This window comes from Chiloscyllium punctatum, chromosome 33 (genome assembly GCF_047496795.1).
Source record: "Chiloscyllium punctatum isolate Juve2018m chromosome 33, sChiPun1.3, whole genome shotgun sequence".
In the NCBI taxonomy this organism is placed as follows: domain Eukaryota; kingdom Metazoa; phylum Chordata; class Chondrichthyes; order Orectolobiformes; family Hemiscylliidae; genus Chiloscyllium; species Chiloscyllium punctatum.
This window is the reverse complement of record NC_092771.1, coordinates 45,007,977-45,023,579: the sequence shown is the minus strand read 5'-3', so window position 1 is coordinate 45,023,579 and position 15,603 is coordinate 45,007,977.

Sequence of the window (15,603 nt, the reverse complement as noted above, 5' to 3'; positions counted from 1 at the left end):
ACAGCGAGGGAGGGAGGGGCACACACAGCGAGGGAGGGAGGGGCACACACACACACACACACACAGCAAGAACAACGCGCAGACAGTGAGAAAGGGACACGCACACAAACGCTCACACAGCGAGGGAGGGACACACACACATACAGAGCGTGGGGAGGACACCCTCACACACTGCAAGAGGGGCACGCACACACACAGCGAGGGTGGGACACACACACAGCGAGGGTGAGACACGCACACACACAGCGAGGGTGGGACATGTGCTCAGAAAGCGAGTGGACACACACACACACAAAGTGAGGGACGGTGACACGCAGACATAAGCATACACAAACACACACACACACAGCGTGGGAGGGACATCCTCACACACATAGTGAGGGAGGGAAACGCACACACACACAGTGAGGGAGGGACAAGCACACATAGTGAGGAGAGTTACACACACAGAGCGAGGGAAGGGGACACACACGCATACACACACACACAAACACAGAACAAGGGAGGGAGACGCGCACACACAGTGATGCGTCTCCTCGGACGTGTAATCGTCCAGCTCTCACTCCAGTCTGCTCCCTCACAGGGTCATCATCTCTGTGACTCCCAGGTACAACTAGGCCTCGATCCACAATTCTGATTTATATTCTCCCAGGTGTGAGCCTCAAGCTCCTGCTCCAAGTTGCTCCCTCAAACAGTCACTCCCTCTGTGACTCAGTGCTGATTTCGAGCCTCCTGCTCTGCTTTTTATCCAAATCCAAGTCCCGGTCGGCCTTTACCCACGCTGCTGATTTATATTCTCCCGCTCTGTGCTGCACTTGTTCAGGTTCTCTCCCCTTGTGACTCCCAGGTAATGGTAGGCATCAAGCCTCAGCTGAGATTTATAACATCCCATTCCGCACTGCTCTCTTACAGGATCGCCATTGTGCCTGGAAGACAGTGGGGAAGAGGAGGATTAGACAGAGCAGAGGGTGTTACAGTGATTGAGCGAGCTGCAGGGGATGAAACAGGTTATCTGGGGAGATAGGCAGACCTGCAGTAATTAAAGAACGTGACTGGAAGATACAGCGAGAGTTGGAGTCACTGAAGAGGGCAAAGGAAATCGAGATATGGTGGCTTGTTCATGACGGAGCTTTGTACAGTCTAAAGGGCTTCAAAGTTTGCGAGAAGATTTGTAGCACGGGTGCTCATTATTGTGGTTCTGTTCGCCGAGTTGGGAATTTGTGTTGCAGCCGTTTCGTCCCCTGTCTAGGTGACATCCTAAGTGCGTGGGAGCCTCCTGTGAAGCGCTTCTGTGATCTTTCCTCTGGCAATTATAGTGGTTTGTATCTGCCGCTTCCGATTGTCAGTTCCAGCTGTTCACTGCAGTGGTTGGTATATTGGGTCCAGGTCAATGTGCTAATTGATTGAAACTGTGGATGAGTGCCATGCCTCTAGGAATTCCCTGGCTGTTCTCTGTTTGGCTTGTCCTATAATAGTAGTGTTGTCCCAGTCGAACTCACGTTGTTTGTCATCTGCGTGTGTGGCTACGAAGGAGATCTGGTCGTGTCTTTTCGTGGCTAGTTGGTGTTCATGGATGCGGATCGTTAGCTGTCTTCCTGTTTGTCCTCTGTAGTGTTTGTGCAGTCCTTGCATGTGAGTTTGGACACTACATTGGTTTTGCTCATGCTGGGTATCGGGTCCTTCGTCTTGGTGAGTTGTTGTCTGAGAGTGACTGTTGGTTTGTGTGCTGTTATGAATCCTAGTGGTCACAGTAGACTGGCTGTCAGTTCCGAAATGTTCTTGATGTATGGTAGTGTGTCTAGTCCTTTGGGACATGGCATGTCTTCATTCCATTGTCTTTCCCTGAGGCATCTGTGGATGAAATTGCGTGGAGTTTGACCCCACCCCGCCGCTCACCAATAGGATAAACAAGACACTGAGAAACCTACAAAAAAAAAACGGACAGATAACCAGGTTTGACCGACAGAGAATGAAAACTGAAAGCAACAACACCCTCAGATTCTATGAACTACCTAAAGTGCACAAACCAGACATCCCACTCAGACCCATCGGATCACTACCAGGGACACCATCACATAAACTGGCTAAAGAACTACAGCAGAAACTGAAACACCTGATCAGCGGATCCAGACTCTATACAATCAACATAGGAATTCTTGGACATCATCAGAAGAAATATACACATCGACAAGGAAGAAACTATGGTCTCATTCGATGTAACGGCACTGTTCACCTCTATCGACAAACCCCTAGCCAGAGAAACAATAGCCAACCTGCTGGACAGACATTACAGACAACAGGACGGTGAACCTATCAACAAAGACGGCAGACTCAAACGACTGGACCTGGGCCTCACAACACACTTCACATTCAACAACCAAATATACGAACAAATCAACGGCACACTCATGGGCTCACCGATCTCTGGAGTAATAGCAGAAGCGGTAATGCAAAGATTTGAACAAACAGTCTTACCGCAAATTCACCCAAACTCTGGGTCAGATATGTGGATGACACCTTTGTAATCATTAAAAACACAGAAATAGATAACACACACCGGATCATCAACGCCACACTCACAGGAATCCGATTCACAAGAGCGAAAGAAAAGGACAACCAACTCCCATTCCTAGACGTGATGGTACAGAGAACACCGAACGGAGAATTCACTACAAAGGTTTACAGGAAAGACACACACACAGACCAAGTCCCAAACTATGAAAGCAACCACGCCAAAACACACAAAAGAAGTTGCATCAAGACACTGTTCAAAAGGGCCGCCACACACTGCAGTTCACCAGAACTGCAAAAAGAAGAAGAAGAACACCGATACAATGTATTCGCCAAAATCGGATACCCCCACAATTTCATTAGGGATTGTCTGTATGGATTTGCTAGACGACTGTCCTCTGATATTGATGAGGGCAGTGCAGATGATGTGGTTTATATGGAGTTCATTAAGGTCTTTGACAAGGTCCCACACGGAAGGCTGGTCCAAAAGGGAAGATCCCTTGGGATCCAAGGTAAGTTGGTAAATTGGCTCCACAATTGGTGGAGGGTTGGTTTTGTGACTGAAAGCCTTTGTCCAGCAGGTGTACTACAGGGATCTGTGCAGGAGCCATTGCTGTTCATTATGGACATTAATAACTCGGATGTGAAAGCAGAAGGTATCATTAGTAGGTTTGCAGATAACATGAAAGGTGAGGGTGTTGTCAACAGTGAGGGGGATGGTCTCAGGCTGCAGTCTGATATCGATCAGCTGATAAACTGAGCAGAGTAATGGCAGATGGAGTTTACTTCTGATCACTAAGAGGTAATGCACCGTGGGAAGTCTCATAAACGAACGGTATACATCATGAATGGTAGGTCCTCCTGGAGTACTGAGGAACACAGAGACCTTGGTGGGCAAGTCCCTGGATGTCTGAAGGTGACAGCACAGGTAGACAGGGTGGGGAATACACCTGAACTGGGAGCAGGAGGGGGACCCACATCCTGGTGGGGAACGTTGCTGGAGCTGCTCGAGAGGATTTAAACTCGTCTGGCAGGGCTGTGTGACCCCAAAGAGTCGTAAGGCCAGAAAGAAAGTTGAGGCTGGTACAAATGTTCAAGAGAGCAATATAAGTAGACAAGGCAGGCAAGAACATAGCAGAAAATTAGGGAAAACTGGTGGATTAAACTGCAGTTATTTCAATGCAAAGTGCCAGACAGATAAGGCAGATGAACCCAGAGCATGGATGGGAACATGGGATTGGGATCCCATAGATATTACAGAAACACAGCTGAGGGAGCAACAGGACCAGCAGCTCAATGTTCCGGAGACAGATACTACAGGAAGGATAGAACAGGAGGCAAAACAGGAGGAGAGCTGGTGGGTTTGATTGGGGGAAATATCCCAGCAGTACCTAGAGGGAGTATTCATATAGGATCGCCCAGTTAAACGATATTAGTGGAACTGAGAAATAAATATTGGTCATTAGTTTTCTACGGTCGGACGACAGCGATAGGCAATGGGAGATGAAGGAGCAAATATGTCAGGACATTTCAGATATCTCTTAGAATAATAGGGTAGTAAGGATAGGGGATCTTAACCGTTCCAAACCTGGACTGGGATTGCTTCTAAGTTAAGCATTTGGATGGAAGGAATTTGTTAAGTGTGTTCCGAAAACTCCCATTCATTATGTAAGTGGCCCAACTGGAGAATGGGGCTAAACCTGACATCCCCTTGGGAAACAAGGTAGGGAACAGGACTGAGGTGTTAGTGGGGGAGCACTTTGGAAAGTTACCACAATTGTATTAGTATGAAAATAGCGATAGAAAAGGACAGGCCTGGTCCACAAGCTAAAGTTATTCAATGGAGCAAGATAGTATTAGACATGATTTTTTAAAGTAGATCTGGGGAGGCTATTTGCAGATAAAGGGAAGTCTGGCAAGTAGGAATATTTTAAACCCGAGATAAAAGGAGCGTTCAGCGCCAGCGTGTTCCTGTCAGTGTGCAGCTCAATGCTAACTGAATTAGGAAACACTGGCTGAGTTTCGAGGATGTGGTCAAGAAAAAAAGGGGTCACATGTCAGATATAACTGGCTGACTCAAGGGAATCCCTTCAGGAGCATCGGGGCTGTAGAAATACACTTAGGATGGAAATCAGGAATGTAAAAAGGGGACACGAGATCGGTTTGGCAGAGAAGGTTAAGGAGAATCCAAAGAGACTCTACAAGTGTATTAAGAGCAAAAGAAGAGCTCGGGACAAACCCGGTCTCCTTAATGATCAATGAAGGCAACGATGTGTGAAACTACAAGATCCGAAACAAATATTTCACTTTGGAACTTACTGAGGATAAAGACTGGGGCGCTCAGGGGACTAAACAGTGTTTGTCCTGACCACTATTGGATTACTGTGTGCAATTCTGGTCTCAATGCCATCAGAAGGATGTCGCGGAACATGAAAGGGTTCAGAAGAAATGACCAAAGATGTTGCCAGGGTTGGAGGGTTTGTGCTTCAGGGAAAAGCCTGAATAGGCTGGGGCTGTTTTCACTTGAACATGGGAGGCTGAGGAGTTAACCGATAAAAGGTGTTTAAAATCATGATGGTCATCGACAGGGTCAATAGACAAGGTCATGTCCCAGGTGAGGGAAACTTTTCAAAGGGATCTTAAAGACAACTGGCTCCCACAGAGTGGATGGAATAAGCTGCCAGAGCAAATCGTGGAGGCTGATAGAAATACATTTAAAAGGCATGTGGATGGGTGTCTGAATAGCAAAGGTTCAAAGGGATATTGGCAAAATTGTGGCAATTGTGACTAGAAACGTCATGCAGGAGATAGTCCGGAGGGCCTGTTTCTGTGCTGTACATCTCTATGACTCAATGTCTTGAAATGAGTCCACATTATAGAAAAGGAGGTGCTGGAGGTTTTAAAACACAAAGGTAGAGAAATCCCCAGGACCTGATCAAATGGATCTCAGGTCATTGTAGGGAGCTGGTGAAGAAATTGTAGGGCCCCTAGCAGAGATATTTGTACCATAGAGAGCTATGTGTGATAGGCTGTTAGACGGGAAGGTGGCATTGTGGACAGTGAAGAAGGTTTTCTGAGATTACAAAGATATGCTGATGAAATGTGTGAATGGCTGAAAAACTGTAGATGGAGTTCAATCTGAATAAATGCGAGGTAATGCATTTTGTACAACAAACACGGGCAGGACTTATACAATTAATGACAAGACCTTCGGTAATGTTATAGAACAGAGGGACCTCAGTGTTCAGCTACATAATTCTTTGAAGTTTGCAACATGGAAAGACAGGATAGTTTTAAAAAAGGTGCTTGCCTCACTTGCTTTCATTGCTCAGTCATTTGGATATAGGAGTTGGGAAGTCGCCTTGAGATTATACAGGCCATTTGTGAGTCCTCTTCTGGAATACTGTGTCCAGTTCTGGTCGCCCAGTTATAGGAAGGATACTATTAAGTTGGAGAGGGTCCAGATGAGATTTACTGGGATGTGGCTGGGTACGAAACGCTTCAGTGTAAAGAAAGGCTGAATAGGTTGGTATTTTTCACTGAAACCTGAATGTTGACAGATGACCTCATAGAAGTTTATAAAATCATGAGGGGGATAGATAGAGTTAATGGGAGTTGTCTTTTCCCATGGACAGGGGAGTTTCAAGACAAGGTACAACATTTTTAAGTTTAGAGGAGAGACATTTAAAAAAAAAGACACGAGAGGCACATTGTTACACAGAGGGTGGGTTGTGTGTGAAATGAACTTCCCAAGGAAAGGGTGAACATGGGGACAATTACAATGTTCAAAAGACATTTGGATTGGTAAAGGAATAGGAAAGGTTTGAAAGGATATGATCCCGGAACAGGCAGGTGGGATGAGATCAGTTTTAAAGTATGGTTAGGTTTAACCGAACAGTGCGGTAAGACTCTCTGACTATGATTATAATGTTGTGTCATTAATTAAGAAGGGCTGCAAGAGAAAGCTCGGGAACTACAGACTGATGAGCGAGACATCAGGGTGGGTCAGTTGTTGGAGGTCATTCTGAGATGCAGGCCGCCAATGCATTTGGAAAGATAAGGCCTGAATACAGACAGCAGGCATGGCTTTGTGCGTGGGAAAACATGACCCACAAACTTGACTGGAGTTTGCTCAAGATGTGACCAAAAAGATAGACGAAGGCAGAGCAACAGACGTTGTTTCGGGCTTCCACAAACCCTTGTTCAGGGTGTAGCATGATACATTGGTTAATAAGGGTAGATCACAAGGGATCAGGGAGAGCTTGCCAACTGGATACAAAATGGGATGACAGTGGGAGACAGCGGGTGGTAGGAGAGGGTAAAGTTCAGACTGGAGCCTCTGACCAGCAGTGTGCTGTGAGGATTGGTGCTGGGGCCACTGTTGTGCACCATTTACATAAACAATCTGAGTGAAAATGTAAGAGTCCCTGTTAGTATGTTTGTGGATACCAAGATAAATGGAAGAGTGGGCAGGGAATATAGTTATCGAAGGGGATGGTAATCAAATGGGCCAGTGGGCCAAGGAGTGAAAGATGGAATTTAATTCAGGTGCTGGATTTAGTTCAGACAAACCAGGGAGGACTAACACTGTTAATGGTCCGGCCCTGCGCAGTGTTGTCGAAAAGGGAGAGACCAAGGGGTGCAGTTACATTGTTCCTTGGACTGGCATCACAGGGTGAAAGGGTGTTGAATGCGGCAATTGGCACCCTTGTCTTCATTGGTCAGAGCATTGAGTACACGAGTTGAAGATATTGGGAACATTGTTGTCAATATTTCTCCTGGGCAGAGGAGGCCACGGGGTGACCTTATAAAGGTTTATGAAACCATGTAGGGCCGAGGTAAGGTGAATAGCCAAGGGTAGGTGAGTCCATAGCAGGAGGCATAAACATGAGATGTGAGAGTAAGGAATGAAAGAGGGAGCTGGGGGGCAACATTATCCACAGAGGATGGTGCGTAGACGGAATGAACTGCCAGAGGGAATGGTGAAAACAAGTACAATTACAAGATGGAAAAGACACTCGGGCAGGTACATGGAGAGGAGTAGATTTGAAGGGATATGAGCCAAACACAGGCAAACGCAAATCATTCCATTTAGGGAACCTCGGCGGAATGGTCATGCCGCACAAAAACAGACCCTATGTCTCCAGTTATTGGAGGAGGAGACTATCGAGACAAGGCATATTGGAGAGACTGAACAAGTTACGATACGATGGTCATCTGGACTGGAGGTTTCAAATATGTGAAATAATTGGTGAGAGGGGAGGAGATGACAGAGATAGGAACTGTTATAGGAGTTAGAATGATTGAAGACACTGGTTCTCAATACAAGCCATAGATACAGTGTTGGAGAGGGAATAGGGAACAGAAAGATCCCAGGCAGCATTACCACACTCTCGGGGGAGGCCTGCTTGCCCCTCAGTTGTTCTGATGCTCCCTAAGAAAGCACAGGCCTGGACTGATACCTGGGAACTCGCGATGCTGTCTCATTACAACAAAACTTGCAGCAGGTGTGGTGTTTGAGCCTGGATTGTGTCTGTACTGTGCTCCCCCTCCAGCACTTTCTCTATGTCATGTCTCGTTTGCTGATGTTTGGATCCCCCTTAATACTTTCTGCTCTGTGCACTAGAATGACCTTACCTGGCAGCAGGATTTATTGAAACTCCCGAACTCCCTGACTTTGTCTTTCTGGCTGACCAACCATCGTCCCAACCAGCAGTTGGCAAGTCTATTGAGTCAGGAACTCCATGAGTACCTGTAGAAGACACAGAAATAGGCAGAATGGGAAATTATACTAATGCTTTGAGGGTTACACATATAGAACGGCACTGAGCCCCACAGAGATCTGAAAAATCCCAGTCTCCATTCCTGACCTGTGCTGCCTCATCTCTCTGGAATGGAGAATTCTCTTGGCTCATGATCTGGAGTAGCTTCAAAAGTGAGAAACGCTGACAGAGGCAGCAATTAGACCCACATAGTGAGGGATACCACATAGAGGTACTGAGTCTCATCAGTACTGAGGTACTGAGTGCTGGGTCAAACAATTGCGCAGGAAGAAAGGGTTTTGATTCATGTTGCACTGGGATATACAAACTGTGAGCAGGCGAAGTGATGGCCTAGTGGCATTATGTGTGACATTTTATGCAGAAACTCAGCAAGTGTTCTCTGGACACAAATTCAAATCCCACCATTGCAAATGATTGAATGTGAAGTAAATGCTTCAAAAACGATGTAATTAAAAACCTGTAAGTGAGTATTAAACAATTGCTGATGTTAAGAAAAATCCATCGGGTGCATTCCTGTCTTTAGTGAAGTAATCTAAGATGGGACCGGGATATCACAGGTATTACAGAACAACAGCTGAGGGAGGGACAGGACAGGCAGCTCAATGTTCCAGGGGACAGATGCTGCAGGAAGGACAGAAGGGGAGCTGAAAGAGGAGGAGAGCTGCTGGTTCTGATTGGGTGAAACATCACAGCAGGACTGAGAGAGGATATTCCTGCAGGATCGCCCAGTGAAACTGTGTTTGTGGAATTAATCAATAACAATGGATCTTCCCTTTCCTCGGATTGTTCGACAGACCCCGACAGTCCCGCCCACCTGCGCTTTGACCTTCTCAAGATGGCGGCCCTGAGGCCCGCGCTCCCTCTTCCCTCAAACAAATGGCGGCCGTGACTCTGGGCCCCTTCCCTGATCAGCGACCGCCACCTTCTTACCCGGGCCTTGAGGGTCTTTTTCAGGTTTTTCTTAACCTTTATTCGCGAATCGTGAATTCTCTCCGCTCTTTTCTCCCAGCGAGGCTCCCTCACACCGGCTCTAAGCGCCGCTTTCTGTAGCCAATCGCAGCCGCTGCTGGAGAAAGTAGCTCCATGTCTCTCTCTCTGTCCTGACCAATGTGACACTGCGCATGCTCTGCACAGAAACCAAACCGCGTGTGCGCCAAGGGTTATCAGTGAATTCAGAGAGAATATTCATATCTGCACAGACTGATGGGTAACATATTAGTCATTAACAATTGCTTTGTCGAGTTATAGTCATCGAGATGTCTAGCACGCAAATAGAATGTCCGGTCCAAATCAACCATAACGGCCAGCAATGTAAATTACTAATCGTTCTGGGAGTTTGAAAAGAAGTTTCTTACTCGAGTTATGCAAATCGATTTAAAATATGGACGTTATCAGATTTACATTTCAACTACAGGATTTCTTAAAATCTCACATTGATTTATGAGAGCGATTTAATGCTCCACTATGTAGTGAGAATGATCAATCCTGCAAAATTGTTTGCTCTCTCACCAATCTTGAATCGTTCACTCCCCGAGAATACTTTGGCCCCGCTCCTCACTCACTCTGGTTGGAGGACCGGCCGCTACTCGGTCCTCCTGTTCCGCCCCTTCCTCCCAATTGCACAGTTGATTCAGGCGAGACTTCGCAGGCAAAGGACAAAGGAAGTTCGAGTCGATGTTTTGTGACGCGGGGAAAATTTCCCGAATCTTGGACCGAGAGGCCTGGGTTCAATTCACGGCTTGTGCACGTGTGTGTAACAACAAATTTTAGCAGGTTATTGAGGAAAAACAAGGGAAGTCGGGTACAGAGAAAACAATAGAAAATGCATGCAATTTGGTGGGGCTCTCAATGCTGAGATGATTTGACTCTTTACCAAGCGTTTCAGGGTCCCAGTACAGACTGTTGCACTCCTCTTAGTGCACAGCCAGATACCACGATTGTGGGGCAAAATGTTGTGGTGGGATATAGAGGTGCTTTTCTGGAAGGCGCTCGGTTTTTGTGGTGAAAACAGTTGAGATTGAGTGGTGTTTTGTATGGAGCGACCTGTCCCCCTCCTGTTGCAGCATCTTGTTATTGCCCTGACTCTACCTCGGACATGGAGAAAGTGAGGACTGCACATGCTGGAGATCAGAGCTGAAAAATGTGTTGCTGAAAAGGCACAGCAGGTCAGGCAGCATTCGCTACCTCGTACATGTTTGGTTGAGATCAGTGACACTTCGTAAGTTCACAATACAAGATCCATCACTCTGTTTAAGACAGTAAAAATCTCTTGTAGCACAATAGCCAGAGAACAACACAGCGCAGAACAGGCCCTTCAGTCCTTGAAGTTGCGCCGAAGTGTGAACTATTCTCAGCTCGTTCCCCCTACACTATCCTGAAATCACCCATGTGCTTATATAAAGGACTGTTTAAATCATACTAACGTGGCTGAGTTAACTACATTAGGAGGTAGTGGATTCCACGCCCTAACCAGTCTCTGAGTAAAGAACCTGCCTCTGACATCTGTCTTAAATCTATCACCCCTCAATTTGTAGTTATGCCCCCTCATACACACTGATGTCATCATCCTAGGAAAAAGACTTTCACTCTCTACCCTATTTAAGCCTCTGATCATTTTGTATGTCACTATTAAATCCTCTCTTAGCCGCCTTCTTGCCAATGAGAACACGTTCAAATTGTTCAACCTTTCCTCATAAGACCTTCCCTCCAGACCACACAACATCCTGGTAAATCTCCTCTGCACCTCTTCCAATGCTTCCACATCCTTCCCGAAATATGGGCACCAGAACTGCACACAATATTCCAAATATAGCCGCACCAGTGTCTTGTATAGTCGCAGCATGATATTGTGGTTACAGAACTCAATCCATCTACGAATGAAACCGAACACATTGTATGCCACCTTAACAGTACTGTACACCTGGGTGGCAACTTTCAGGCATCTATGTACGTGGACTCCAACATCCCTCTGCACATCTACATTACCAAGAATCTTTCCATTGACCCAGTACTCTGCCTTCCTGTTATTCTTCACAAAGTGCATCACCTCATACTTAGCTGCATTGAGCTCCATTTGCCACCCTTCAGCCCAATTCTGCAGTTTATCCAAGTCCCCTTGCAACCTGTAATATTCTTCCACACTGTCCACTACTCCACTGACTTTCATGTCATCTGCAAATTTACCAATCCATCCACCTATGCCTGCATCTAAGACTTTTATAAAAAATTACAAACAGTAGTGGTCCCAAAACAGACCCTTGTGGCACACCACTAATAACTGCACTGGAGGCTGATTATTTTCCATCATCCACCACTCACTGCCTTCTTTCAGAAAGCCAGTTTCTAATCCAAACTGCTAAATCACATTCAATTCCATGTCGCTGAATTTTATCTAAGAGCCTACCATTTGGAACCTTATCAAAGGCTTTACTGAAGTCCATGTATACCACGTCAACTGCCCTACCCTCATCTATATGCTTGGTCACCATCTCAAAAATACTCAATGAAGTTTGTGAGACACGACCTGCCCTTGACGAAACCATATTGACGATCTGAAATCATATTATTGTTTGCCAGATGCTTACAAATAGTGTCTCTTATAATCCTTTCCAAAACCTTTCCTACAACAGAAGTAAGGCTCACTGGTATATAATTACCTGGGTTATCTCGATTGTCCTCCTTGATCAAGGGCCTAACATTTGAAATCATCCAGTCCCCTGGTACTGAACCTGTAGGCAATGATGACTCAATATCAAAGCCGAAGTATTTGCTATCTTCTCCCTAGCTTCCCAGAAAATCCACGGATAAGTCCCATCCAGCCCAGGGGAATTGTCTACTTTCAATCCTTCTAGAATTGATAATAACTGTTCGTAATTAACCTCGATCCTTTCTCGTCTAACATCTTCTACCTCATTATTGTCTGCAATATTCTAATTTTCTTGAGTGAAAACCAATGAGAAATATTCGTTTAGCACCTCTCCAATTTCCACAGTGTCCACACTCAACTTCCCACTTCTGTCTTTGATTGGCCCTATTCCGACCCGATCCTTTATTCCTCACATATCTAAAGAAAGCTTTAGGGTTCTCCTTTATTCTACTCGCTAAAAACTGCTCGTGTCCTCTCTTTGCTCTTCTTAACTCTCTTTAAATCCTTCCTAGCTGATCTGTAAGTCTCCATCGCCTCATCTGTACCATTTGCCTCATCAACACATAAACCTCCTACTTCTTCTTAACAAGAGATGCAATTTCTGTGGTAAACCACAGTTCCCTTACCTTATCACTTCCTCCCTGACTGACAGGGACATACCTATCAAGGACATGCAATATCTGTTCCTTTAACCAGCTCCACATTTCCATGGTCTGCATCCACTGCATTTTGCTACCCCATTCTATGCATCCTAATTCTTCCTGAATTGCATTATAATTGCCACTGCCCCATCGATAATTCTTCACCTGTGCATGAATGATAAAGATGACTGAACGGTTTTCACCTCTCATACATCGCTGCGAGAAGGAACAAGGTAAGATAGGTAGCAATAAGCAGTGGCTTCTCCAACATGTTGCATTTGCTCCATCTTGGAGCAGAAATATACAGTAATGTTATCTCAACACCAAACTGGACCACGTCAGGCCTCCTTGAAAATTCTCCGAACTGTAGGAATATGTCCCTGTTCTCTGCTCCATGTAGGTGTTTTAATGAAGTTATGTTTGTATGTGTCCTCATATTTTTGTCCAATAAAATTATGTCTTCATAGTATTTGTTTTCTTATACTATGAAAAGAGTATATAACATATACATGTTGTTTTCTTAAATTTGAATCCTCAGTTCTAGACTCCCATACCAGAGAAAATGTCCATAGGCTATGCATCAGATACACTCTCCTCAATATCTTATACGATTAAATACGAACGCCTCTCATTCTCAACCCTGAAGTGCTCTCGCCTTATAGAGGTTTAAAACATCATGAGGTGAAAGGAAATGGTGAAGATCCAAGAACATTTTCCTAGCTTAGGGCAGTCCACAATTAGAGCACATAGATTGAAGGTGAGGGGAGAAAGATTTACAAGGGACAGAAGTGGTAAGTTTTCACAGAGTGTATAGAATGAACTGCCAGAGGAAATGTTGGAGGCTGGGGCAGCTACAGTATTTAAAGCCATTTGAATGAAGCCATTTGAGTGAACACGAAGGTTTTATGGGATATGGGCCAAGTGCTGGCAAATGGAACTTGATTAATTTAGGACACCTGATCGGCATGGACATGGTGCAGTGATGAGTCTGTTTCTATGCTGTATGACAATATAAGGCTTTCTTTCCAGGAGCAAGTGCAGTGAAACATATTCGCAAATCTTCTAAAGCTATTGAGTATATTTATTTTTCAGTTTATGGAATCATCACTGCCCACAATACATCAGATGTTGACTCAGAAATCCCCTGTACAGATGCAGTAAAATATCCTGATAGCCTTTTCATGCAGTAATCATTCCAAATACCATTCTAATTACTTGCTGCATATGCATTCTAACCCCGTGTGATGTATGTACCCAGGTGAACAAATGTTTTTTTTACAACTGCGTTTTGTGATCTCTCTTCTTTGAATTAGATTACAGTTGTTTTACCCTTCTGCCACAGCACAAACTTCAGTACCCCATGTTATCCTGTTTCTGCTGAAGGTTTGCACACTAACCTTCCCTGTTTACATCACATTACAGACTCTCTACCTCCACTTGACATCTTATCGAATCTTAGTGGTTGAGCCAATTGATTTCCATCCAATCAGTTCCCACACGCAAATCATTGACAGATTCTAAATAGCTTTTGATGTTGCACTGATCTTTTTTTAGATTAGATTACTTACAGTGTGGAAACAGGCCCTTCGGCCCAACAAGTCCACACCGCCCCGCCGAAGCGCAACCCACCCATACATCTACCTGACACTATGGGCAATTTAGCATGGCCAATTCACCAGACCTGCGCATCTTTGGACTGTGGGACGAAACCGGGGCACCCGGAGGAAACCCACGCAGACACGGGGAGAATGTGCAAACTCCACACAGTCCGTTGCCTGAGGCGGGAATTGAACCCGCGCCTCGGGTGGTGTGAGGCAGCAGTGCTAACCACTGTGCCACCGTCGCTGAGGCACTTCACCAAGTTAAAGATTTCCAACCCGAAAATACACATTTCCCCCGACTATCTATTTCCTCACAGTTACCCAGGACTCCCCTGTTCCTGTGTAGCAATCTAGAAAGTAGGTGTGACCTCCTCTTGCGCTGCGTAATGTACTGAAATGGCTGAAGAGCTTCATTCTATTTCTTTATAATTACTTAGAGGTGCAGATCGATCCTGAATGGCTGAATGCGATCTTCCTCACCTTCTGTAACAGCATCGTGGGGTTGAGTGAGTGCACAATACATGAAGCAAGAGCAGCAGGTGGCCATTCAGCCCCTCGAGCCTGCTGTACAATTCAGAATGCTCATTGTTAGTGTGATGGTAACTAAGCATCCCTTTCCTGTCTGTTCCCAATAAACATTGATTCTCTTGTTCATCAAAGACCTATTTAACTCAGCCATGAGTGTTTTCATTAACCCAGTCTTCACTGCTCCTTGGGCATGAGAAGGCCACAGACCAGACAATCCTATAGAGAAAGGAACATCCCTTTCCCAGTCTGAAATAGGAATGTCCTTATTCTGAAAATGAGTTCCCCTCAAACCAATCATTATTATTTTGACACAACGGTTAGGAACAGATATAGACCATTCAGCCCCTCAAACCTCCCCAAATTTCCATTAACCCTCAACAATCAAATACTGATCAGATTAACCTCCACTGAAGTTAAAGGAATTCCAGGTACAATATTTTCACAGGATTTCAAGAAATTAGAACAGCGAACATTTATCAGTACAGCACAGTAAGAGCCCTGCAGCCCTCAATGGTGTGCTGACCTTTTATCCGACTCTAAGATTAAACTAAACTGCAGAGCCTTCATCCTATTATCATCTATGTGCTTATCCAAGAGTTACTTGAATGTCCCTAATGTAGCTAATTCCTCGAGCACTGCTGGCAGTGCATTCCACAACCTGCCTCTTGACAACTCCCCAAAACAATCCTCCAATCACATTTAAATTATGTTTTCCTCGTGTTAGCCATTTCTACCCTATGAAAAAGAATCTACTAATCCATTCTATCTGTGCCTCACATCATCTTGCACACCTCTATCAAGTCACCGTTCATTCTTCTTTACTCTAATGAGAAAAGCTAAAGCTCCCTCACACCTTCTTCATAAGACATGTCCTTCAGGACAGGCAACATTCT